The sequence below is a fragment of the Dasypus novemcinctus genome, chromosome 12, assembly GCF_030445035.2.
Source record: "Dasypus novemcinctus isolate mDasNov1 chromosome 12, mDasNov1.1.hap2, whole genome shotgun sequence".
Taxonomy (NCBI): domain Eukaryota; kingdom Metazoa; phylum Chordata; class Mammalia; order Cingulata; family Dasypodidae; genus Dasypus; species Dasypus novemcinctus.
Window position 1 is genome coordinate 95,297,440 of NC_080684.1, and position 24,051 is coordinate 95,321,490.

At 42.8% G+C, this 24,051-nt stretch overlaps 1 long non-coding RNA gene across 1 annotated transcript; it reads left to right on the forward strand.

Moving 5' to 3' along the window:
- Positions 1–307: 307 nt before the first annotated feature.
- LOC131280765 (uncharacterized) lies at positions 308–8,635 on the forward strand. The gene is made up of 4 exons (XR_009188459.1): positions 308–365; positions 1,776–1,871; positions 5,408–6,101; positions 8,371–8,635. It is a non-coding gene; the product is annotated as an uncharacterized lncRNA (long non-coding RNA).
- The last annotated feature ends 15,416 nt before the right edge of the window (positions 8,636–24,051 follow it).

Consider the following 24,051-nt stretch of genomic DNA (forward strand, 5'->3'; position numbering starts at 1 on the left):
TTAGACAAATTTATTGTTCACAAGGGGCTCTCTACATACCCCAGTCTACAGGAGAACAAGCAGCAACAGGCAGTCAACTATCAGCATTACTCATAGTCTAAGGAATTCAAAAAAATCTTATCTCAAGGTACAAAGTCTAAGTGTTCTATTTAGTACAAAAGGTATGTGCTCATCTTTTCTTTCAGCCTTTAACAGCTTCATCCTGTTTGCCGGGAACTCTTAATTACCGCATTCCTTAGGTTGCAAGCGTAGCCATGGAAACAGCACGTCTCCCTTGTGAGATCACTGTGCCTCAGTTTCCAACAGTCCACCGGCAGTAGCGGACATGATCTCAGGGGAAGGAGAATCCGCGGGGGAAATCCCAGGTTGGCTTGTAACATCTGTGTGGGGAGGAGCGGCTGCCCTCCTGGACGAGTGGGGACCGCCGAGAGAATACAGGGTTGTCCACTTGCTTGACTATTGTGGATCCAGGGACACCCCAAAAATGCTGATGGTGTTGTAGAATTTGAGAGAGGTTCAACTATTTGCGCATAGAGAGGCCAGGACTCAGGAATGATTTTGAGAAGGAAAAATGGTTTATTGACGGGGAGTTTTCTCTTTCAATCCCAAGCGCGGGAACAAGACTTCCGAGTTTCTTTTATACAGAGAGGAAAGGTTAAAAGGTCCTTTTGTTTCATTCTCAATAGGCTTGAATTAGCATATATATCTTCTACATCTTAGGTAAGCTTTTAGCTTGGACTTCAGGCATTATCTAGATAAGCTTTTAGCATATTTTGTTTGCATTTCCCCTGAATACTTAAAGTTTATAGACCTTGCATTGTTAAACTGTTTCCTGGGACTGGAGTCCTTGCCGTGGTCACCAAGGGCAGGACTGCAGCCTCTTATCATCCCACACCCACAAATCACAGATAGTTTAGATAATCTCTGAAGAGACAAAGAGCCTCTCACCCATAGCCCACAATGATGGGAGTAGCAGTTAACTAAGATAGGGAAAACATTCTAGCAGCAACTGTGAACCCCTTGCCACCTGCGGCGCCCTGTGGGCTAGCAGAGATAACAGTTACTTTAACTACTGGAGAAGCAGAAAAGCTTAAGTCACATTAAAGCTCTCTGTTCTGTTTCCATGTTAATTCTAATTAGATCTGGATGGCCACATTAACAAAATTGGTGCTGTTAAAGTTTACTAATTTTGAACTGGGCAAATCTTAAAAAAAGAAAGAAAAAATGCTTGCAGATTTTGTAAGCTTGCAATTAAAAACATATTTTACAAGGTTTCCACTACATATGCAAGAAAAAGAAGGTCCTTGCACGTTCTGTCTGTCCGGTGGTGGCAGCCAAGATAGAATGGGGGAATACAGGAAATTCTAGAAACATGGGGAAGAGGAACTAATCTTTGCAACTCAAAGGTAAACTTGTAAACAGCAAAAAGCCTTTTTACTCCACATACCCACAAACAAATATATTACAAAACTGAAAGCTCATGATACTTGTGTATACTGTGGAAGAGTTTAATGGGATGTTATTTTGACAATGTTTTAAGTTTTATTCACATTTTATCATTAGAATCTTTATCAAGTTTTATTCAGTTTTGAATCAATAGCTTACTCCTGAACTTGGAGTCTGTCTAAGTGTACTCCTGAGGAGTATAACAGAATATCTAAGTGTTAAATGTCTGTCTAAACTGCTAAGTTAGTGCTTAACTGCACTTACAGTGCTCACGTGTGGTTGCTGGTTACTAATAAAAGTGTTTCCAAGAATGCGCTTGCATGTTACAGGCAGCACTGATTCCAGAGGCGATCTTAAAAGCAGTAAAAATCAGACATGTAAAATGATGGCAAGCTTGGAGACAGTCATACCAAAGAGTGAGAACTGTGAGTCACGTTAGTGAGCTTTATGTTTCCACTGATGTGTCTTAACTCTTTTTTGTGTTTGTCAGTTTGTTCAGTACGTATTTTCATACCTCAGGATGGTAATATTAAATTAACAAGTGAAAATTCTTAAAAGAGCTCTTCAAATTGCTGAAAATTAAATGAGTGCTTATACAGGTAAGTGAGGACTCCTGAAGCCCAAACTGGAGAAGCAAAACAGGATTTAAAAAATCACATAAAATCTGAATAAAGAAGCTATTTGAAGGAAAGAAACTAAAAAGTTTATCCTGAATTCTCCCATAAATCTTTCCATAGGCTCCCATGCCCCCAGGATCTTCTCCTAACCTTGACTGCATTCCAGTAAAACTGGTTTAGGAAGCTGAGGGGATGGGCTGAGTGTGGAAAGATAGGGGAGATGGGAGTTTAGCCTGGAATTCTGTCTACTGGACCTGGAAATTAAAACAATTGGGACAGAAAGGATATTACAGAATAAAGCTTGTTTTGAATAGTCTGTCCTGTAATTCCCCAATTAAATTTTAACAGCTTTTGAGATGACAATAACCCAATGGCCAAATTTTAATAAGTAAAGAAAACGTCCTTGAAAGCTATGGAAAGATTTTTCTAAATTATGATTAAAACAGATTAAACAATTATATATTCCAGAACTTGGCAGTCAATATGCTTTTAAGGTTATTCACAACTTTGGAATTTTCTTAAAGATAAAAGAGGTTTTAGCCTTCTTTGGAGGAAGAAAAAAGAACATCTCTCACATAAACTATAATGGTTTCAATTTTATTTAGCTTGGGTGTAATCTCCCTAGGTTTATAGGATGCTAATAAAAATAAATTGGCATTATATGTGTTAAATCTTTAAGACGAAAATTGTAAGGTTTTGGCTAATGATGTTGTTACAAACTTCTTTTTAAGAAATTGGTTTTGCCTAAATTGAAATGAATAGTGTTTTTTTTCTTCACAGAACAGAATGAGGGATATGAAAATTAAATTGATATAGAGAGCAGTAAAAGCTTGGTGGAAATCAATTGATAGTCAATGCTGACTAAAATATGATAAGTTTGTTTAAGGGAATGTGCTTTGTCCTAAGATAAGATGGCTGGTTTTCATAAAATCAGGGTAGAACTATAAGGCTGGAATGCATATAAAAAATCATAGAAGGTACTCTAGAAGGTCGCATTAAGCAAGGGAATGTGTTTTATAAAGGCGAAATTTGTCTTGAGATGAAGTAAGTATAGTCTAGGGGTTATGGTTGGTTATAGGAAGTTTGTGAAAGTGTTATCTAAACTGAAGTGTTTAAATGGCTAATTCCAGGAAGTCATTATTAAATAGAAACTTAAATTGATATTAATAACAAAAAGTAACTTCATAACAGGGAAACCTGTCAGAGGCCCCCTCAATCTGCATATTAAAGTGGTGGTAGGAGGAAGATAATCTTGATTCCATTGGGAATCTTAGGTGGTTTTTTTTGTTGTTTTTAAAGGTTTATTTTATTTCTTTCTTTCTTGCCCCCCTTCGCAGCACTCACTGTCTGCTTTCTGTGTCCACTCGCTGCACATTCTTCTGTGACTGCTTGTCTCCCGTTGTTGCGTCATCTTGCTGCACCAGCTCTGTGGTGTGGGCCACCAGCTCTCTGCAGGGCAGGTCAGCTTGTCTTCCCCAGGAGGCCGTGGGAATCGAACCCAGGGCCTCACATATGGTAGACGGGAGCACAATCCCTTCAGCCACATCCGCTTCCCATTAGCTTTTCATAAAATAATGGAGAAAGTAGTTTTTCCTATACTGCTAAAGTAAAATACCTGTTAATTAATGTAATCATGGTAAAGATATACAAGTAAAAAGTAAAGTACTAAAATTTAAGTTCATTTAATATGTTATAGATTGCATTGGAAGTGCTTAGAAGTATATAAAAATGAAGAAATAGACTTCAGTATTGTCAAACTCCCTTATGCTTTCGAACTCGTACACGGTGCCTGTCCATTTATTGGCTTGGTTGGTCACTACTACCCCTACATAATAAAAGGATCGGCCACATCTCTGGGCGTGGCTCCAGAAGCAGATGGGAAATATGTTGCCATCTCAGACTCCTGCAGCAGCCGGTGGTGGCTCAATGTGGCCAGATTTACCATGGTCTTTGCCTCCAGGCTGGCTCTATTTTGGGTGCTAATGGGTGCTACACACCAGGCTGGTGAAACACTGGGGCTTCCCTCCAAGAGCCAACATTGCTGCAGCATGCTGGCTGTCTGAAGAACATACCAGAGCAATAATTACCAGAATAATGTGAGTAGAACCTAAACAGACACAGTTGGGATTATGGCCTGCTCCCACAGAGCGACAACATGTATGGCATTGCAAAGCCAGAGCTTAGCTCTGTTAACTGCAGCTCAGAGAGGAATTCGTGCACTGATTAGTATTAAGTACGGTGCCTGTACACCTGATGAATATAATATCTCTTCTAGTCTAGATCATATGCAGAATATTGAACACATTAAGTCTTTCTAAACTCATTTCATTTCCTAATTAATGAATGTGTCTACAAGATAAAAGAATGGTTCTCTTAAGTATTGTCTTTATTTTCCTTGCCACATGCTTATCTTGTTGTTGCCTATATTGTCTTTGTGAGTTTATGTCTAGGGCTGTGTCTCTCCTTAGACCTCCCCTAGCTGTCCTCGGCATAACCACTGCTGTGGGAACTGGGAGTGGTAGTTTCCTAGACTACATTTGAAACTTACCAGGTCAAGCCCATCAGCTTTGGGAGAATATAGGCTCTGGAGGCACCTGCCTTCCTCATTCCCGTTGTGCGGTATGTCATGCCTCGCCCCCTTTTTGGGGCTGCTTACCACCATTTTCTTTATCCTTTTAGTGGGTGTATTAGTCAGCCAAACAGGTGCTGATGCAAAATACCAGAAATCTGTTGGCTTTTATAAAGAGTATTTATTTGTGGTAGAAGCCCACAGTTATCAGGCCATAAAGCATAAATTACTTCCCTCACAAAGTCTGTTGCCACATGTTGGAGCAAGATGGCTGCTGACACCCGTAAGGGTTCAGGCTTCCTGGGTTCCTGTCTTTCCGGGGCCCATTTCTCTCCCAACTCAGTGCCTCTGCTCTCTCCACAAGACCATCTGTAGAGTATCAGGCAAATGGCTTATCTTTCTTCCCAGGGCCTCTGCTGTGTCCAGTTGAGCCTTCTCTCCTTCCTCATGTACCTGCTTCTCTATGTTTCCTTCTCAGGCTTGAGGATCAAAACTCCAACATCAAAACTCCAACTAACTCCTCTGCTCTACCATGTAATTTTCTATGTGAGTCTCCACCTTCCAAGGGGGCAGGGACTCAATGTCCTGACATGACCCAATCAAAGCCTTAATCATTATTTAATCAACTAAAGCAAAACCTCTGAATCCAATACAATCTAATGTGCAAACAGGCCAGTTTATAAAACATAAGCTAATATCTAGTCATAGACAATACCTAACTACTACAGTAGGACCACGTATCTTCAAAATTCTAACATAAGTTTACTTCTTCCAGAGTCAATACCTTCCAGAACAAGGTATTTCATCCAGGATTTCATCCAGTTCCAATCATGGTGCCAGACCCATCTTTCCTCAAACTCAATAGAAGAGCCAGAGAGTTTCACACCGCATCAGGCAGAGTCTTCTCCCCGTAACCAGCAGAAAGCAGCCAAAGAAGAATGACCATTGCCCTTTGGCTCCCCCTGAAGAATAAGGGTGTGGACTTCCTAAGGGGGAAGTTGAGGCAGGTTAGTATAGGAAACAGGAAAGACAGCTGGTCAGAATAAACCCTGCCAGAGACCCTGGTCACAGGTCCAGTTTGAAAGTCCCAGACTATTTTGTTATCTACTAATGGAAATGCTGCTTATATACTGTTAGACCAACGTGATCTGCCCTTTATGGTTTCCCATTAACACCTTTCTTTTCGACCATAGTGCCCTAGCCATTACCCTTCTCCAGGGGGTTTCGGCAGTTATCCCTGCCCACAATTGAGCCCAGCATTGGGTTTGCTCAGAGTTATCATCCCTGAGTGCTACTGGCCTTCCTTGGACCATAACTCCTGCAAATTGGATGTCACGGAATACCTTGCTGGCATGGCAGACCTCAACCCATTGACAAGTCTGGAGCAAGACCTTCTCATTAGGACTGAGATTCAGCTGCCATCTTTCAATGAGACTCGGAATTACATTTTTTCCCTCCTAAGGGAACAGGTGAATAAACCCAGGCCTTTATTAGGATATGCAATATATAATGGTTTAGGATGGTTAATGACTGTCACCCTAGATCTCATCGTTTCTGTCTGCATGGAATGACAAGAGGGAATCCATGAAGTGGGGTAGTTACCCCCTGAGTTGTGGAATTTTATGATCAAGGCTACATGGAGAGTAAAGAGTGCCCCTTGGTGATTCTACTCATTGACCATTTTTTGTGTCAGGTGGTGCTACAGTTGTCACTGAAAAACACATAACGGCTTTAGACAATCACACTCCTCAAGCCCTTAATGGCTTCAAAGTAGCAATTTCCTTAGTAAATAAAGAAGCAGCCCAACTACAAAAGGTAGTTTTACAAATTAGGATGACTTTAGATATTCTTACTGAGTCACAAGGCGGGACGTGTGCCCTCATTAGTGTTCAATGCTGTGTATATATTACTCCTATTATTCTGTCTTTTACACTGCTGCTGTGGAATGTGGATGCTCTGCTTGTACTCAAAGGAGGCTGCTGCATGGATCGTGGGGAACCAGGCCCCCTAAGTCCTCAGCACGTAGCCACCTGTGCGACCTAGACATGAGTTAAAGGTTAACAACCCTCCCCAGAGGGGAGAGAATGTATAGATGTTATTGTAAACTATAATCTTCCCAAAGCAGTAAATGTCTTTGGTAAACATCCCTCCCACAAAATCACTAACAACATCACCATTCCCCATGTGTACACGTCACGTGGCCCTGGCAGGAACGACCTTGTGCTAAAACCCCTCATAGCATGAGAGCTGTGCAGTGATGTGCTTCTCTTTGGCAGTGCTGGTCTGTGAGGGTGAGCGGGGTGGAGGCTTTGGGTCAGACTATCCGTGAAACTAGGGGGAGAGTTGGAGGAAGGAACAGGTGAACTCTGGGGATTTGCAGATCTGTGGTTTAAGCTACAATATGGGGGATTTTCTTTCGGCAAATAGGGCAGGGGAGGATTACTGGTACAGCATTGGGTGGGGGGATATACGGGGTAGGGCACGCCTGGGGCATGCTTCCGTGGACTATGAAAGTGTTCATCTTGTCTTAGTGGGCTACTCGGTGAGCTGAGACCAACACAGTAAACAAGAAGATATTAAACTCTCATCCTGGGGAGTCCTGCTATGTTCTCAATTAGAGGGACAGGAATCCCTCTAGAAAATAGTACCTAATAAAAGAAAACAGACAAGGGAGGCAGATGTGGTTCAGGTGATTGGGCTTCTGCCTACCACATGGGACGTCCCAGGTTTAGTTCCAGCATCTCCTGGAGGGGATGAACTGGCACAGCAGGATGATGGAACAAAAGAGACACAAAGAGGAGAGACAATGAGAGACACAGCAAACCAGGGAGCCGAGGTGGCTCAGCTGATCAAGCACTTCTCTTCCACATGGGAAGGTTCCCAGTGCCTCCTAAAGAGAAGACAAGCAGACTCAGAGGGCACAGAGAGCAGACAGTAATCACAAACAACAGGGTGGGGGGAGGGGGAGAGATAAGTAAAATAAATCTTAAAAAAAAAAAGAAAAGAAAATGGACCAGTATGTCAAGCCCTCAATATTAATGCAAGTAACTATGAATCTTATTCTTCAAAAATTGAAACTTAGTTGTTGTGGGAAACTGGCTTACCTATTTTTTTTTAAGATTTATTTTTTATTTATTTCTCTCCGCCGCCCCCCCCATGCCCCAGTTGTCTGCTCTCTGTGTCCATTTGCTGCGTGTTCTTTTTGTCCGCTTCTGTTGTTGTCAGCAGCACGGGAATCTGTGTTTCTTTTTGTTGCATCATCTTGTTGTGTCAGCTCTCTGTGTATGTGGTGCCATTCTTGGGCAGCCTGCACTTTCTTACGGGATGCACTCCTTGCACGTGGAGCTCCCCTACATGGGGGCACCCCTGCGTGGCATGGCACTCCTTGCATGCATCAGCACTGTGCATGGGCCAGCTCCACACAGGTCAAGGAGGCCCGGGTTTTGAACCTCGGCCCTCCCATGTGGTAGGGGATGCCCTATCCATTGAGCCAAGTCCGCTTCCCGCTTCCTACTATCATAAATGTTGCAGTTGCTTCCTGTTATTATAAATGTTGCAGTTCTGATAGCAAACAGCTGCTCATTAGTTTCCAAATAAATGCAATGTAGAAACTAGGGTTGAGGCTCTCAGTTCTAGAAGCTGTGAGTCCTCTGATCTCATCTTTATCTCCTCTCTTATCTCTCTTTCTCTCTCTGTCCTTTATTTCTTTAAGTTATATGCCGCTTTCCCTTCATGCAGACCTACTGTGAGCTGATCACAGCAACTGGTGCCCAATGTGGGGCATGAAGGGAAACTCAGCAACTGGCACCCAAACAGGAACCTGAAGAGAAGAAGGATCGCCTTGAGTGAAACTAAAGTTGGTGTCATGGTGCAGAGCCCCAAGTCATTTGAAAAGCCTTCAAAGTCCTCAAGGGTTTGCTGTAAGGTCCCTGCTACTCTATCACATTATTAAATGTTGTTTGGTTGGGTAAGACAAAACTATATTTTCTGCTATGAATTGATAAAGTACAATGTTTTCTCATGCTAATAGAATTTGTAATATTGTTGGAATACTAAAAATCTTTTATTCCTCACTAAGCTGTGTTAATTAGGAAAGGTCCTTCATGGGAGTAGGAGGACCTCCAGCAGGCTGCTTTAAATAATAGTAAGAGAGAGAAGGTGGATATTGACTTAGCCTGTGGATTGGATGTGGCCCCAGGTCCATTTCCCCCAGGAGATGGAGAATGTGCTGTGTGGGAGCCAGCTCGACGGATGGAGGCATGGCATGAACACCAAGAGACGACAAAGTTCCTGTGGAACCCAGAACCTCTGGTCATGCAAATGGAGAGACAGATGCTGGAAGCTGTATGGCTGCGTCTCATTCCAAAATCTAGAATGACCTTACATCAAAGTATCTAAACTACAGAACTTGTTTAAGCATGACATCATAAAGCAAGTATGATTTGGAGACAGAAAGAAATTAATAAGAAAATTGAGAGGAGGAAAACTGGAAAAGAAATGTTAGATTATAAAAGAAACCTAGAAGAAGAGTTAACAAAAAGAATGTTAGAGGAAAGAAACAGAAAAGGCAGAAGACAGGGAAGCTCAAGAGCATATAAAAAGTCAAATTAAAATCAGTGAAGAAATTCTAGGTTAGTAGATTTGGATTTTTGTGTTTGTCCATTCCACGTCAGTGTGTGTGTTGTTTCAGTATGTTTTAAAAAGAAAAAGAGAAGGGCAGGTACCCAAAGAAGGGCAAGTGCCCAGAGAAGGGTGGGTGCCCAAAGAAGGGCAAATGCCCAGAAAAGGGTGAGTGCCCAGAAAGAAAAAGAGAAAAAGGAAGGAAAAAAGAAAAAGGGAGAAAGAAAAAAAGGAAAAAAGAGAGAAAGGAAGGATAAAATGAAAGATATAAAAGTTAAGCAAATATTGAAAAAGGTAATAAGTTTGTGGGAATGCTAACTGAAATTTAATAAGGTATATTTTGTCTTAAAATAAAATGGTTTTATAAAGTCAGAAAATGGAGATATGCGAGAGACTAGTATGCATATAGCAAGTTGTAATAGTATTGTGGTAGCATGCAGTGAGTTGATGTGTTTTGTAAAAAGAAAACAAACATGAGTGAATACCAAATATAAAAACTGTGTGAAAAGGTCAGCAATGGACTTTTGCAGTTCTTCCTCAAGGCTTTCTGCCCTGGCCTGATGGCAATGAATCTGGCTGTATAGAAGAAACCTGTGGCAGTGACCCTACTAAGAAACATCAGAGACAGTGGTATTTTAAGGGCTTGGAATAGACAAACAATTGGGACAAGCTGTAAGGTCCCTGCTACTCTATTACATTATTAAATATTGTTTGGTTGGGTAAGAAAAAACTATATTTTCTGCTGTAATTGATAAAGTACAATGTTTTCTTATGCTAATAGAATTTGTAATATTGTTGGAATACTAAAAGTCTTTTATTCCTCACTAAGATGTGTTAATTAGGAAAGGTCCTTCATGGGAGTAGGAGGACCTCCAGCAGGCTGCTTTAAAAAATAGTAAGAGAGAGAAGGTGGATATTGACTTAGCCTGTGAATTGGATGTGGCCCTAGGTCCATGAAGATGCTAAAAGCACTATATAAACTGGGGAAAAGGAGGTCATTTTTTATTGAGTACTGGCCTATATAGCCTTGCTGGTAGGAAATCTTAAGCCCATGAGAAATAAATCATCTGCTAGTTGGAAGTCTGTATAATCTGCTGTAGTTATGGATTATGTATAAAATGCTGTTCTCTGATTTGACATTTTTGTTACTTAAATAAGCACACAACTAGCCCTTCAGGGTATGAGGCTGTAAGAAACCACCTAATCTGCCTTTTTTGCTTTATAAAAACAAAAAGGGGGATATGTTGTGGGAAAATGGCTCATCTATTTGTTGCTTCCCTTTATTGTAGATGAGTTACAATTGCTTCCTGTTATTGTAGATGTTACCATATTGTAGATGTTGCAAGTTGCTTCCTGTTATTGTAGATGATGTTACAATTGCTTCCTGTTATTGTAGATGTTACCTTATTGTAAATGTTGCAAGTTGCTTCCTGTTATTGTAATTGTTCCTGTTCTGATAGCAAACAGCTGCTCGCTGGTTTCCAAATAAATACAATGTGGAAATTAGGGTGGAGGCTCTCAGTTCCAGAAGCTGTGAGTCCCCTGGTCCCATCTTTATCTCCTCTCTTGTCTCTCTCTCTGTCCTTTATTTCTTTAAGTTATATGTTCCCTTCCCTTCGTGCAGACCTATTGTGAGCTGCTCACAGCACTTAGTGGTTACCATAGGTCCAAGGGGAGGGGGAGGGAAGAATAGAATAGATGGAACATAGGATATTAGAGTTATCTTGCTATATCTTGCATGATCTTGCTATAATAGATACAGACCATTTTAAATTTTGTCAAAACCTCTAAAAGTATACAGTGCACAATGTAAACCATAATGTAAAGTATAGTGGCAATGCTTCAATATTTGTACACCAATTGTAACAAATATACCATCCACATGTAAAATGTTAATAATAGAGTGAAAAAGGGGGAAGGCATGGATATTTGGGAATTCCCTACATTTTCTGTGACTTTCCTGTAACCAAAAACTTCTTTGAAGATAAAATGAAAAAAATAAGACACTGGGGGAATATATGGAAGAAATTGTTGCTGTACATATGAGGCAACAGATCTCACAGTGATGCAGGACACGGTGTCTAAAAAATTTTTATATTATTTCAATTTTTTATTTTTGTGTATTTTATTTGATATTTTTTTAACTATTGTTATTACTTTATTTTCTTATTAATATTATTTGGTTGTTTTGTTGGCTCCATTTTTGAAGAGGTTTTGGATCACAGAAGGGTCACAATTGGTAGGGAAGGATCCCTGGTGCAGCGTGTCAGCACTGGGGGATGTGTGGGGAAGGGTGCACCTGGGGCATGTCTCTAAGGCATATGAATGTGTTCAAGTGTTCATGGGGCACTGTCGTGGTGGGGGGAAACCCACACAATAGCAAAGAATATTGAATTCCATCCTGGGGAGTCCTACTACATTCTCTAATAGAATTGCAAGAATCCCCTGAGTAAAGGGTCATGCCTAGTGAAGGAAGGAAGACAGACCATTATGCCAGACCTTTGATATTGATGACTGTACTTATGACCCTTTACCTGTGAAATTAAAACTTACCCTAGCCTTATATATTGCCTAAGATTTACCTCCTGAAAGTCTCCATGTTGCTCAAATGTGGCCTCACTCTAAGCCAAACTCAGCATATAAATACTGCCTTCCCCCTCAGCATGGGACATGACTCCAGATAAGCCTCCCTGGCACCGAGGGATTATTACCAAGTACCAACTAGTGATCCATCCAGAAACAGACCTTGACCAAAAGGGGGAAATATTAAATACAAAAGAGTTTTTATGGCTAAGAGACTTCAAAGTGAGTCGGGAGATCATTCCAGAGGTTATGCTTATGCACATCTCCGCAGGATCTCATTGACTGCCACAGTAAACAGTGCCTCGAACAGCAGGGCTCCTGAGGGCTTTAGAGAAATCCAGACACTATAAGCAGGGCAGACATCTCAGGAATTCAATACCCTATCTGTGGCCTTACTTTGGAGTTTATGCTCCCCAGTGTTACAGAGTTAGACTCCTTTATAGTTTCCCTACACATGGCTCTTCTGCCCTTTTATTTGAACCTATAGTTAACACTATATTGTTAAATATATGTCCCAGAGATTTAAATCTTTGGTCCGTTCATTTGCCAGTTGAGCCCTGAATCTTAGCAGAGTTGCAATATCTACTTTCCAGTTCATTGGACTCACCCAGGACAACTAATAAGGAGATGATGATGGAGAATGCCCATCCCAAGGAACAGAGAGAGTCTGCAACGGCAAGCAAGATAGTCTCGTCCATCTGCCCCATGGGATCTAAGCCCCCTCTCAATTAGAAACAGAGTGATCATCAACATTCCAAAACCCTTAAAATTGGGGAATGAATAGTGGACTAAAGTAGACTTATTATTCTAGCAATGGAAGAGTTTTTAGCATTGATATAAAGGCAGTGACCACCAGAGATTCTGAAGGGAGGAAGAGGGGAGAATAGGTGTAACATGCATTTTCAGGACATTAGAATTGTCCTGCATATTGCAATGACAGATATAGGCCATTATACATTTTGTCATAGCCTATAAAATTGTGCAGGGATGGAGTGTAAATTATACATTATAGTCCATGGTTAGTAGCCATGCTTCAATATGTGTTCATCCCCCCCAGCGTGGGACATGACACCCAGGGATGAGCCTCCCTGGCACCGAGGGATCACTACCACATACCAGCTGAAGAAGCAACTAGAAAATGACCTTGAATTAAAGATTCAATGCGGAACAGCAGAATATACCTGTCTACATATAATGACATGACTTCGGGAAGCTGTTTGACCTAATGTAAGGGGGAAATGGAAAGGAGAAATGAGATTATAAGGCTGTGAGTCTCTAAAAAAGAGTCTGGAGGTTGTCAGAAGGAATACCCCTATGTACAACTGAACAGAGTCTAAGAGACAGATAAGGTAGATACAACCCCAGGTATTGGTTCTTTTGAGGGATAAAGAGACCCACGGGTTCTATGGTCATGGCAGAAGGGGTTCACTGCCATGACAGATAGCCCTTCTTTGGAGCTGGTGTTTCTGCGTGATGGAATTGGACTCAGAGGGGATCTCTTTTCAAAAGACTTGCATGCTACTTTATTGGAATTGTAGTCGGTGCTGGGTTTAAGATATATGTAGGGGATTTGAATCTCTGGACTGATAATATGACACCCAGGCCCAGAGCCTCAACAGACTTCAGCTCCTACACTTTGATTTATTGGACTTACTCCACTCAGCTAACATGGAGTTGAAGAAGGTCAACCACCACAACATGGAGCCTAGAGTGTCTACAACTGGAAGCGGGAGGAGTGCATCCAGTACCCATATGGAATCTAAGCCCTCACTTGACATAGATGTGCAATGGACACAACCAATCCAATGTCCACAGAGAAAATGTGGAATGGGTGTGGGAACGGTAGCCATGGTGGCTGCTGGGTGTGGGGAACGGGAGGAAGAGATGAGATGTGGAGGCGTTTTCGGGAGGTGGAGTTGTCCTGGATAGTGCTTCACGGACAATTACGGGACATTATAGATCCCCCCAGGGCCCACTGGATGGAACGTGAGAGAGTCTGGGCTATGATGTGGACCATTGACTATGGGGTGCAGTGATGCTCAGAGATGAACTTATCAGGTGCAATGGATGTGTCATGATGATGGGAGAGAGTGTTGCTGTGGGGGGAGTGGGGGGCGGGGGCGGTGGGGTTGAATGGGACCTCATATTTTTCATAATGTAATTTAAAAAAATAAATAAATAATTTAAAAAAAAAATGTGTTCATCAATTGTAACAAATGTACCACACTAATGAAAGATGTTGTTAATGTGGGAAAGTGGGGGAGGGGGAGGGGTGGAGCATATGGGAATCCCCTATGCTTTTTATGTCACATTTACGTAATCTTAAGCTTCTTTAAAAATTAAAAAATTAAATAAAATAAAAACCCTTATATATCACCCCTCATTTTCTCATCTCTTTGCAGAGTGCTAACTTCTTTCGTTTTTTGACCAGCCACCATCAAAGAAGTCTCTCCTGTCCGCACGTCCTAATAAAACTTATGTCTGATTTTCCGCCCAGGGTGTTCTTTGGCCCTGTGGCTACACCAACTCGTGCCCTTCAGGAGTTGGAACAAGAGGTTACTTCTGAGAAGGGAGAAAAGGAAGTGGACTATTGATTCTGAGGGTAGGGATGGGAATTAAACTGTGTGCATAATGTTTTCTTTCCTTTGGGGAAAAAAAAGTCATTACAGTGGAATAATGTTAGCATTTGCTCATTCTAGGTATCTGGATATTTCTGCTTGGAAATATTTTATAATGTTAAATATTTTTCCTGTGAAAAGAAAGGAAAGAAGAAATAGAGTCCCCAGAGGCTACAAAGGCACGGATGGGAGAGAGGAGCGGGGAGGTGTGGAGGAGAAGGGAGGGGCTGGTCTGGCTCTTCCACGCTAAGGACGGACTCGCTGTGGCATCAGCTCCCCCCAGCACTCCTAGGAACCGACGCCATTGGCCAGGAAACGCCCCTGCCAGCTGTTCCATTGCTGTGACCCAGTGCTGAGCTCCTGACTCCTTTCCCAAAGTTTCTTCCACCAGGAATGCCCTCCCCTCCTGCCTCACTGCAACCCAGCCCTGCAGGCAAGGACCAGCTCAAAGGCTTCCTCTTCCCCGAAGCCTTAGTGTTTAGGGAGCTCCAACCTGGTCCCAAAGGACAGAGGAGCAACACAGCCAGCTTGTAGAAGAGGCAGGCACCGGGCTTCCTGGCTCACTTCACAAAGCATGGAAGGGGCAGGGGCAGAGGTGACCTCGGGGACCACTTGAACCAGGCACTTGCGCTTCTTTGAGCCTCTTTTAGTGTGTCTTTCCCATTTTCTCAGACAAGCCCTTCCACATGGTGGGAGACAAGGCTGGGGGCGCCCCAGGTTCCTACCCTTACAGCTTGTGATAACAGACGAGAAAGGGCCTCTTCCCTCCATCTGAAGGTTTAAAACAGCCTCAGGAAAGCTCAGAGGGAGGGATTTTGATTAATATGGCTGAAGGTCCATGTCTATTCCTGAATCCTGGGCATTTGTGTCTGCTAGAAAAGAAGAGAGATATCCTGGGCAAACTAAACCTGTCACCACTACACCTATAACTCTCCCAAGCAGTTTTCATCTATCGCCTCTGAGTCCCAAGAAAAATTGTTTGTCCCACTCTTCATTCAATAATGTCTAGTCAAAGAATTCTTTGAATACCTACCATGTGCCCAAAAGGACAAAGATGAATTAGATCCACAGAAACTAGGTATATAAAAGGATTATTACAATGCAATGTAGGAAGTACATAATAGAAGCATGTTCTTGAGTGCGTGGAAAGCACAAGAGGATGACTTGCAGAGGGTACATTCACATTAGATCTTGAAGAATCAATAGGAGTTTCCTGGGTGCAGAGTTGGCTAAAGTGGTGGGGGGGGGGGGTGGCAAATGACAGAAAAGGAAATGTGTGCACCAGAGCGTGGAGGCATGAGGGGGGCACTGCTTGCTTGGGAAATGGTGAGGTCAGTGTGGCTAGAGCCCAGGGTCAAGATACGTGAGGAACTGAGGTTGTAGAGGAATTTGGGGCTGATTAAGAGAGGTCTTAGTATCCAAAGTAAGATATTTGTCCTTTATTGTGTAGACAGCAGTACTTGTTAAACTTGCCTTATATGGAGCATGATCTCATTTTTGCTGTGTTTTATCCTGATGGTTATGGGGGGATAGACCTGGCACCAGGAAGGGAAGCCTGGGGGACAAGAATCAATTGGGAAGCTATTGTAATAGCCCATTGAGGGATAAGAGCATCTAGTATGGCATGACTTTCTTTTTAATTTTTACTATATCATGACTATTTATGGACTTATGTTTACCACAAAATACACACACTTGCACACATACACACACAATAGCAGGAACAGAGTATTATTGCCTCAGTGTAGGAGACATTTACTATTTGTCTGTTCCAAACAGACCCCCTTTCTTTTGCAGAATGACTCCTGCTCCATTCCAACCTTGTGGTTCTGCCAGGAACAATCAGTCAACACCATGCCAGCCAATCAGAGCTCTTCCCTGGGAGTTTTTTCCCATGGAGCTGGTGTGGAAAGCTCTCTTTACTCTCTAGTCGGGAGACAGTGAGGCTATCAGAATGGGCTACCTCTGACTCTGCTTCCAGGCCTCTGGGACTGCAGCCTGAGACAATGGAGCTAAAAGAGAGAGGGATTTGACTCCCTGGGCCCAGTCTTCCAGAGGGCTAGCTTCCCTCTGGCTCTTAGTGTGCTTTCTTCCATGATCCATAAGTACTTTCTTGTCGCTCAAGGTAGTTTTAATTAGCTCCCATCTCTCACAGCCAAAAAGGCCCTGACCAATGTACACACCATCCCAGCATCCTCCCCTAGGCCTAGCACAAAGAAACTGCTCAAAACACAGCTGGAAAAGGCAGAGAGCAGAGAAGGGTTCTGAGGAAGAAAATGCCCATATAAAACCAACTTGGTCAGCTACCACCCGCTACCTCTGTGTACCGGGCAGTTTTACTTGGGTCAGATGTACCAGAGAGAAGTCCTAGCCTCAGGGGACATCCGTTCTTCAGACATCCTCGATGCCATCCTCAGCTCACCATGGGACAACACAATCTGATTCACAGACCCCACAGCAGCCAAAATCCTCTCCATCTCTTATGCCACCAAGTGGGTTCTCGTTGCTCTCATTCCACATTTCAGAAACACAAGAGAACCACAGTAGCATATTCTGAAGAGAACACTTTTCCATCCAGGCTCAGAGGAAGGCTTTCTATCCATTCCAGAGGCACTGACATTCTGACTCCCCCTGCCAGCCCATTTCTGGCTGAGTTAACCTCCAGCAGATAATCAACTCCAAGCCATCAACTAACCACTGAGATGCAGCAATGAGCAGTGAAAAGTATCCGGGACTTGAGTCAGGAGAACTGCAGATAAGGCCTAGGTCTGCTACTAATTACCTGTGAGAGCTTGGTGAATCTTTTCTTTCTCCCGAGCCCTTGTTTCCTCCACTGGAAAATAGAATAACACGCTCCCTTCATTGGAAGAACAAGCATGAGGATCAAATGAGATCTAACATATAACAGGGCTCTGCAAACTTCGAAGGGCTAAATAGGAATAGGGGCAAGGGAGTAAAATGGTTATATAACTACAACAGTTTCAGAGCTACAATGACCAATCTTTACAATTCTAACCAATAAATTGTCAGGTCTTGTCATTAGGACTTGGAAGGCAAGCAATGAGGCTAGGAAGTAGATAACTTGCTGTGTGCCCTTGGGGAAGTCATTTGTATTCTGGACCTCCATTTGCCAACTGTAAAATGAGCAGTTGGTCTAGACCAGAGTCCCCCATTCCCCAGCCTGTGGAAGGGATGGAAATCAGCCATGGTCCTCTTTGCTTTCAGAGTCTGAGAGTTGCTTTAGAATCCTTTTCACTACAGTGTCCAAAGTCATCAGTACTTATTGGGGATTGAATCATGTCCCCCCACAAAAGGCAGGTTCAGATCCCAACACCTGCCCTGTGGTGTGTACCCACTTGTAAATGGGACCTTTGAAGATGTTATCAGTTAAGGTGTGCCCAAATGGAAAGAGTGTGGGCCTTAACCCAATATCGCTGAAGTCCTTATAAGCAAAGAAAACTGGATCCAGTAAGAGAAAGTCACAGGGAGAACAATACACTGGAAGTCAAGAGAATGTGGAAGAGAAAGGAGAAGACGCCACCATGTGCATTGCCAGGTGATGGAAAAGCCAAAGAACCCCAAAGATTGCCAGCCAGCCAGAAGATACCGACCCTGGGAGGAGGCAAGCCTTCTAGCCTGTGAAACCATGAACCAATAAATTCCTATTGTTAAGCCAACCCATTGTACAGTAGTTGTTTCAGCAGCCAGAACTAAAACAGTACTCATCAATTATGGTGGTTGATATTTGTCTCTGTCAGGATCCAACCAACAAAAAAGAAACCATTCTAAATATTTAAAACAGGAGGAATTTAATACAAGGATTAATTACATAGATAATGCAAGAGCCAAGAACTCAAATGGGACAGTGAGACAAGCCAGAGATTACCATTCCTAGACTGTGTCTCAAAGGGAAGAGGGGCTGTTTTCAGGGTTAGGGCCCCTGGGCAGAAGCCAAAACCTTGACGGGCTTGCTGGTGGGGGTTGGAACCACAGAAGAGCTGCAGCTTTGAAGATCCTCCCCGCTCTCCGCCCCGCCCACGTGGCCCCCATCATCTCAGACTTCACCTCCTGCCGTTCTCCCCTTTGCTCCTTCACTCCAGCTGTCCCAGCCCGTACCTGTTCCCCAAATATGACAAGTAAACTCTCACCTCACACCCTTCACACTCACCCGCCCCTTTTTTCCTGCAATGTTCTAACCACAGATAACTGCCTGATTAATTTCCTTGTTTTACTAAGGTCTCTCTCAAATGTTATCTTATCAGAGAAGCTTCCCCCTGATCACTATTTTAAACAACCACCCCTTCCAACCTCTTCTCCTTCCTGGTACTCCCTTATCCTCCTATCAAGCATTATTTTTCTCCAGCTTTCATCAACACCTAACATAGGATCTGTCTTAGGGTGCCACAGGGCTGCCAATACCAAGTACCAGAAATGGGTTGGTTTTTATAATGGGAATTTATCTAGGGTAAAAGCTCACAGTTCTGAGGCTATGAAATGTCCAAATCAAGACACCATCAGAGATGCTTTCTCACCAAAGTCAGCTGGTGAGCCCAGGGTCCTGCCACGTGATCAAGCAAGATGGCGGCTGATCTCTGCCAAGGTCCCTGCCTTCCCCTCCAGGCTCGCCTTCCTCCAGAGCCAAGCTGAGAGGGCTGGTCCCTTCAGCCTCAAGCTGCTCTGAGGGTGCGGCCTCTTGGGGGCTTCGTGCTTAAGCTTTGACTGCTAGAGATCCTTGAGTACTCTGTTACAAGGTAGGATTGAAATGGCAGCTTCCTTTTCCTGTGTGTCTCTTCCTCTGGATCTCCGTTTATATAAGCCCCAGCAAGAAGGTGGAAACCAACCTGTGTCACGTCTCACTGACAGTCCAAACAAAAGGGCCCCACACCCACAGGAATGGATTAGTTCAAAAACATAATCTTTTTCTTTTTGAGATTCATAAAAGAACTTCAAACTGTCACAGTATCTACTTATTTATATTATTATATAAATATTATTTATAGTATAACATCTGCTCCCCACCCTAACTAGAAGGTAAGATCCAGGGGGTCAAGGACTCTGGTGATTTTCTTTTTTGTTCTTTAAAGATTTATTTATTTATTTCTCTCCCCTCCCTCAGTTGTCTGCTCTGGGTCCATTCACTGTGTGTTCTTCTGTGTCTGCTTATATTCTCATTAGGTGGCTCTGGGAATCCATCCTGGGACCTTCCAGAGTGGAGAGAGGTGATTATTCTCTTGTGCCACCTCGACTCCCTGGTCTGCTGCATCTCTTATCGTCTCTCCTCTGTCTCTCTTTTTTTTTTTAAGATTTATTTTTTTATTGATTTCTCCTCCCCGCCCCTCAGTTGTCTGCTCTCTGTGTCCATTCGCTGTATGTTCTTCTGTGACTGCTTCTATCCTTATCCACAGCACCAGGAATCTGTGTTTACTTTTGTTGTGTCATCTTCTGCCAGCTCTCCATGTGTGCGGTGCCATTCTTGGGCAGGCTGCACTTTCTTTTGCGCTGGGCAGCTCTGCTTACGGGGCACACTCCTTTTTTTTTTTTTTTTTAATCATTTTTTAAAAATATTACATTCAAAAAATATGAGGTCCCATTCAACCCCACCGAGGGGCGCACTCCTTGTGCGTGGGACTCCCCTATGTGGGGGACACCCCTGCATGGCAGAGCACTCCTTGCGTGTATCAGCACTGCATATGGGCCAGCTCCACATGGGTCAAGGAGGCCCGGGGCTTGAACCACGGACCTCCCATGTGGTAGGTGGATGCCCTATCCATTGGGTCAAGTCTGCTTCCCTCTGTGCCTCTTTTTGTTGCATCATCTTGCTGCATCAGCTCTCCACAAGGGCCAGCACTCCTGCACAGGGCAGTATTCCCACGTGGGGCAGCATTCCTGAGCAGGGCAGCATTCCATGCAGGCCAGCTCGCCACACAGGCCAGCTTGCCTTCACCAGGAGGTCCTGGGTATCAAATCCTGGACCTCCTATATGGTAGACATGAGACCAATTGCTTGAGCCACATCGGCTTCTCTGTTGATTTTCCTAAAACCAATTTTATTGACACATATTAATAAAGCATACAATCCATGCAAAGTGTACAATCAATGGTATTTGGTATAATCACATAATTGTGCATTCATCACTTCAGTCCTTATTAGAGCATTTTCATTATTTCAATAATAATAGTAAAACAAAAAACAGACAAAGAAAAAAGCTCTATCCCTTAATAATCACTGTTTAGTCTCTCTATACTTCCTCTGGTATACATTGCTGCTATTCTGTCTCTGTCTAATTTATTTGTATTTATAGTTTGTATAGATAGACTCAAACAATATATAGTATCTTTTGTCTATAGTAGTTTCTTTCACTTAGTATAGTTCCATTTTTTTACCCTTAATGGAAGATTATTAATATATTACTATTCACCACTGTCCATTTGCTTTGGTTGTATTTTTACCTGATACTAACATCTTAGAACATTAATGCATGTTTGTTCAGTTTCAAAGAAAAACAGTCTTATATATGCAATATAATCCATATTCATATTTCACATGAGGTTTGCTATGCTGTACAGTCCCATGTACATTTTTAGCTTTACTTCTAGTAATATACATAATTTTAGACTTTCCCTTTCAACCACTGTCGTACCTATATATTAGCACTGCTAGTTACAAACACTGTGATGTGCTTTCACTATTTCTATTCATTTCCAAATATTTACAAGCAACCTTTTTACCCATTCTGCACAGATTCAACCTCAGCTGTCTATTCTCTAAACTCATTCTATTTCTGGTGATCTATATTGTATTAATAGTTATTAACTTCATGGGTTTGCTCATTATATTTAGTTCATAACAGTAAAATCATACCATATTTGTCCTTTTGTATCTGGCTTGCTTCATTCAACATAACATCCTCTAGGTTCATCTCTGTTATCACAACTTCATGTCTTCTTACAGCTGAATAATAATTCTTTGTGTGTGTAGCAGTTTGGTATGGTTATGAATTCCAAAAATAGATATTGAATTATGTTTGCAATCCGGTCTGTACCTGGGCATGATTAAGTTATGATTAGGGCTTTGATTGGGCCAAGTTGTTAGGGCATTGAGTCCCCACAAAGGACAGAGTTGAAGAGTTTTTTGTTTGTTTGTTTGGTTTTTATATATATATATATATTTTTTTAAAGATTTATTTATTTTATTTAATTTCCCCCCCTCCCCTGGTTGTCTGTTCTTGGTGTCTATTTGCTGCGTCTTGTTTCTTTGTCCGCTTCTGTTGTCATCAGCGGCACGGGAAGTGTGGGCGGCACCATTCCTGGGCAGGCTGCTCTTTCTTTTCACGCTGGGCGGCTCTCCTTACGGGCGCACTCCTTGCACGTGGGGCTCCCCCACGCGGGGGACACCCTTGCGTGGCGCGGCACTCCTTGCGCGCATCAGCACTGCGCATGGCCAGCTCCACACGGGTCAAGGAGGCCCGGGGTTTGAACCGCGGACCTCCCATATGGTAGACGGACGCCCTAACCACTGGGCCAAAGTCCGTTTCCCTTTTTCTTCTTTATTTTCTTTTAAATGTTGCATTCAAAAAATATGAGGTCCCCATATACTCCCACCCCCCACCCCACTCCTCCCACATCAACAACCGAGTTGAGGATTTTTGGTGCTGGAGTTTTGATGTTGGAGTTTGATACTTAAGCTGGAACCCTGGGAAGTAAGCACACAAAGGAAAGAGAAGCAAGCCCTGGGAAAAGAAGAAACCTGAACCTGGAAAGAAGCAAGCCCTGGAAAGAGAGAAACCCAGGAAGCCTGAACCCTTGCAGACATCGGCAGCCATCTTGCCCCAAGACATGAAAATAGACTTTGGTGAGGGAAGTGACTTATGCTTTATGGCCTGGTTTCTGTAAGCTCCTACCCCAAATAAATACCCTTTATAAAAACCAACCAATTTCTGGTATTTTGCATCAGCACCCCTTTGACTGACTTATACAGTGTGTATATGCCACAGTTTGTTTATCCATTCATCAGTTGAAGGACATGTGGGTTGTTTCCATCTTTGGGTAATTGTGAATAACGCCACTGTGAACATGGGCATGCAGATGTGTTTGTGCTACTCCTCTCAGTTCTTCTAAGTATATACCTGGTAGTGGTGTTGCTGAATCATGTGACATCTGTATTTAACAAGAAAGTTAGGAATCGCCAGTCTTCCACAGTGGCTGTACCATTCTACATTCCCATCAACAGTGAATAAGTGTTCCTGTCTCTGTACATCTTCTCCAACACTTGTAAGTTTTCCGTCTTTGGGGGCGTAAGGACCGGGGACCAGGGAATGAACCCAGAACCTCCTGCACGGAAGCTGGCACTCAACCACTAAGCCACATCAGCTTCCCTGAGTTAGTTTTTTCATTTGGTGGCTTGTTGTTTGTGTTTTTTTTCCCAGGAGGCACTGGGAACCAAACCTGGGAACGTCCATGTGGGAGGCAAATGTTTAACTGCTTGAACCACTTCCATTCCCCCTTTCATCCTTTTCATAGAGGCCATTTTTAATAGGTATGACATGATATCTCATTGTAGTTTTGATTTGCATTTTCCTAATCCCCAGTGATGTTGAACATTTTTATCATGTGGTTTTTTTGGGGGTTTTTTGTTTTGTTTTGTTTTTTGTTTTTGTTTTTGTTTTTTAAAGATTTATTTTTTATTTATTTAATTCCCCTCCCCTTCCCCGGTTGTCTGTTTTCTGTGTCTTTTTGCTGTGTCTTGTTTCTTTGTCCGCTTCTGTTGTCGTCAGCGGCACGGGAAGTGTGGGCGGCGCCATTCCTTGGCAGGCTGCTCCCTCCTTCGCGCTGGGCGGCTCTCCTTATGGGTGCACTCCTTGCGCGGGGGGCTCCCCTACACGGGGGACACCCCTGTGTAGCACGGCACTCCTTGCGCGCATCAGCACTGCTCATGGGCCAGCTGCACACGGGTCAAGGAGGCCCGGGGTTTGAACCGCGGACCTCCCATGTGGTAGAGGGACACCCTAACCGCTGGGCCAAAGTCCGTTTCCCTTGTTTTGTTTTTTGTTTTTTGCCATTTGTATTTCTTCTTTGGACATGTGTCTATTGAAGTCTTTTGCCTTTTTTTAATCAGTTCTTTGTCTTTTTATTATTTTGTTGTAGCATCTCTTTACATAACATGAATACTAAAGGCTTATCAGATGAGTGATTTCCAAATATATATTTTCTCTTATTTAGTCAGCTGCCTTTTCACCCTTTTAGAAAAAACCTCTGAGATGCAAAAGTATTTAATTTTGAGGAGGTCCCATTTATCTATTTTTTCTCCTTTTGTTGCTTGTGCTTTGGGTATAAGGCCCAAGAAATCACCACCTACTACAAGATCTTGACGATAATTTTCTACCTTTTTTCTAGTAGTTTTATGGTCCTGGCTTTTATATTTAGGTCTTTGATCCATTTTGATTTGATTCTTGTATAGGAAGTGAGGTTAGGATCCTTTCATTCTTTTGGATATCCAGTTCTCCCAGCACCATTTGTTGAAAAGACGTTTCATCCCATTAACATGGACTTAGTAGGTTTATCAAAAACCAGCTGGCTGTAGAGGTGAGGACCTATTTCTG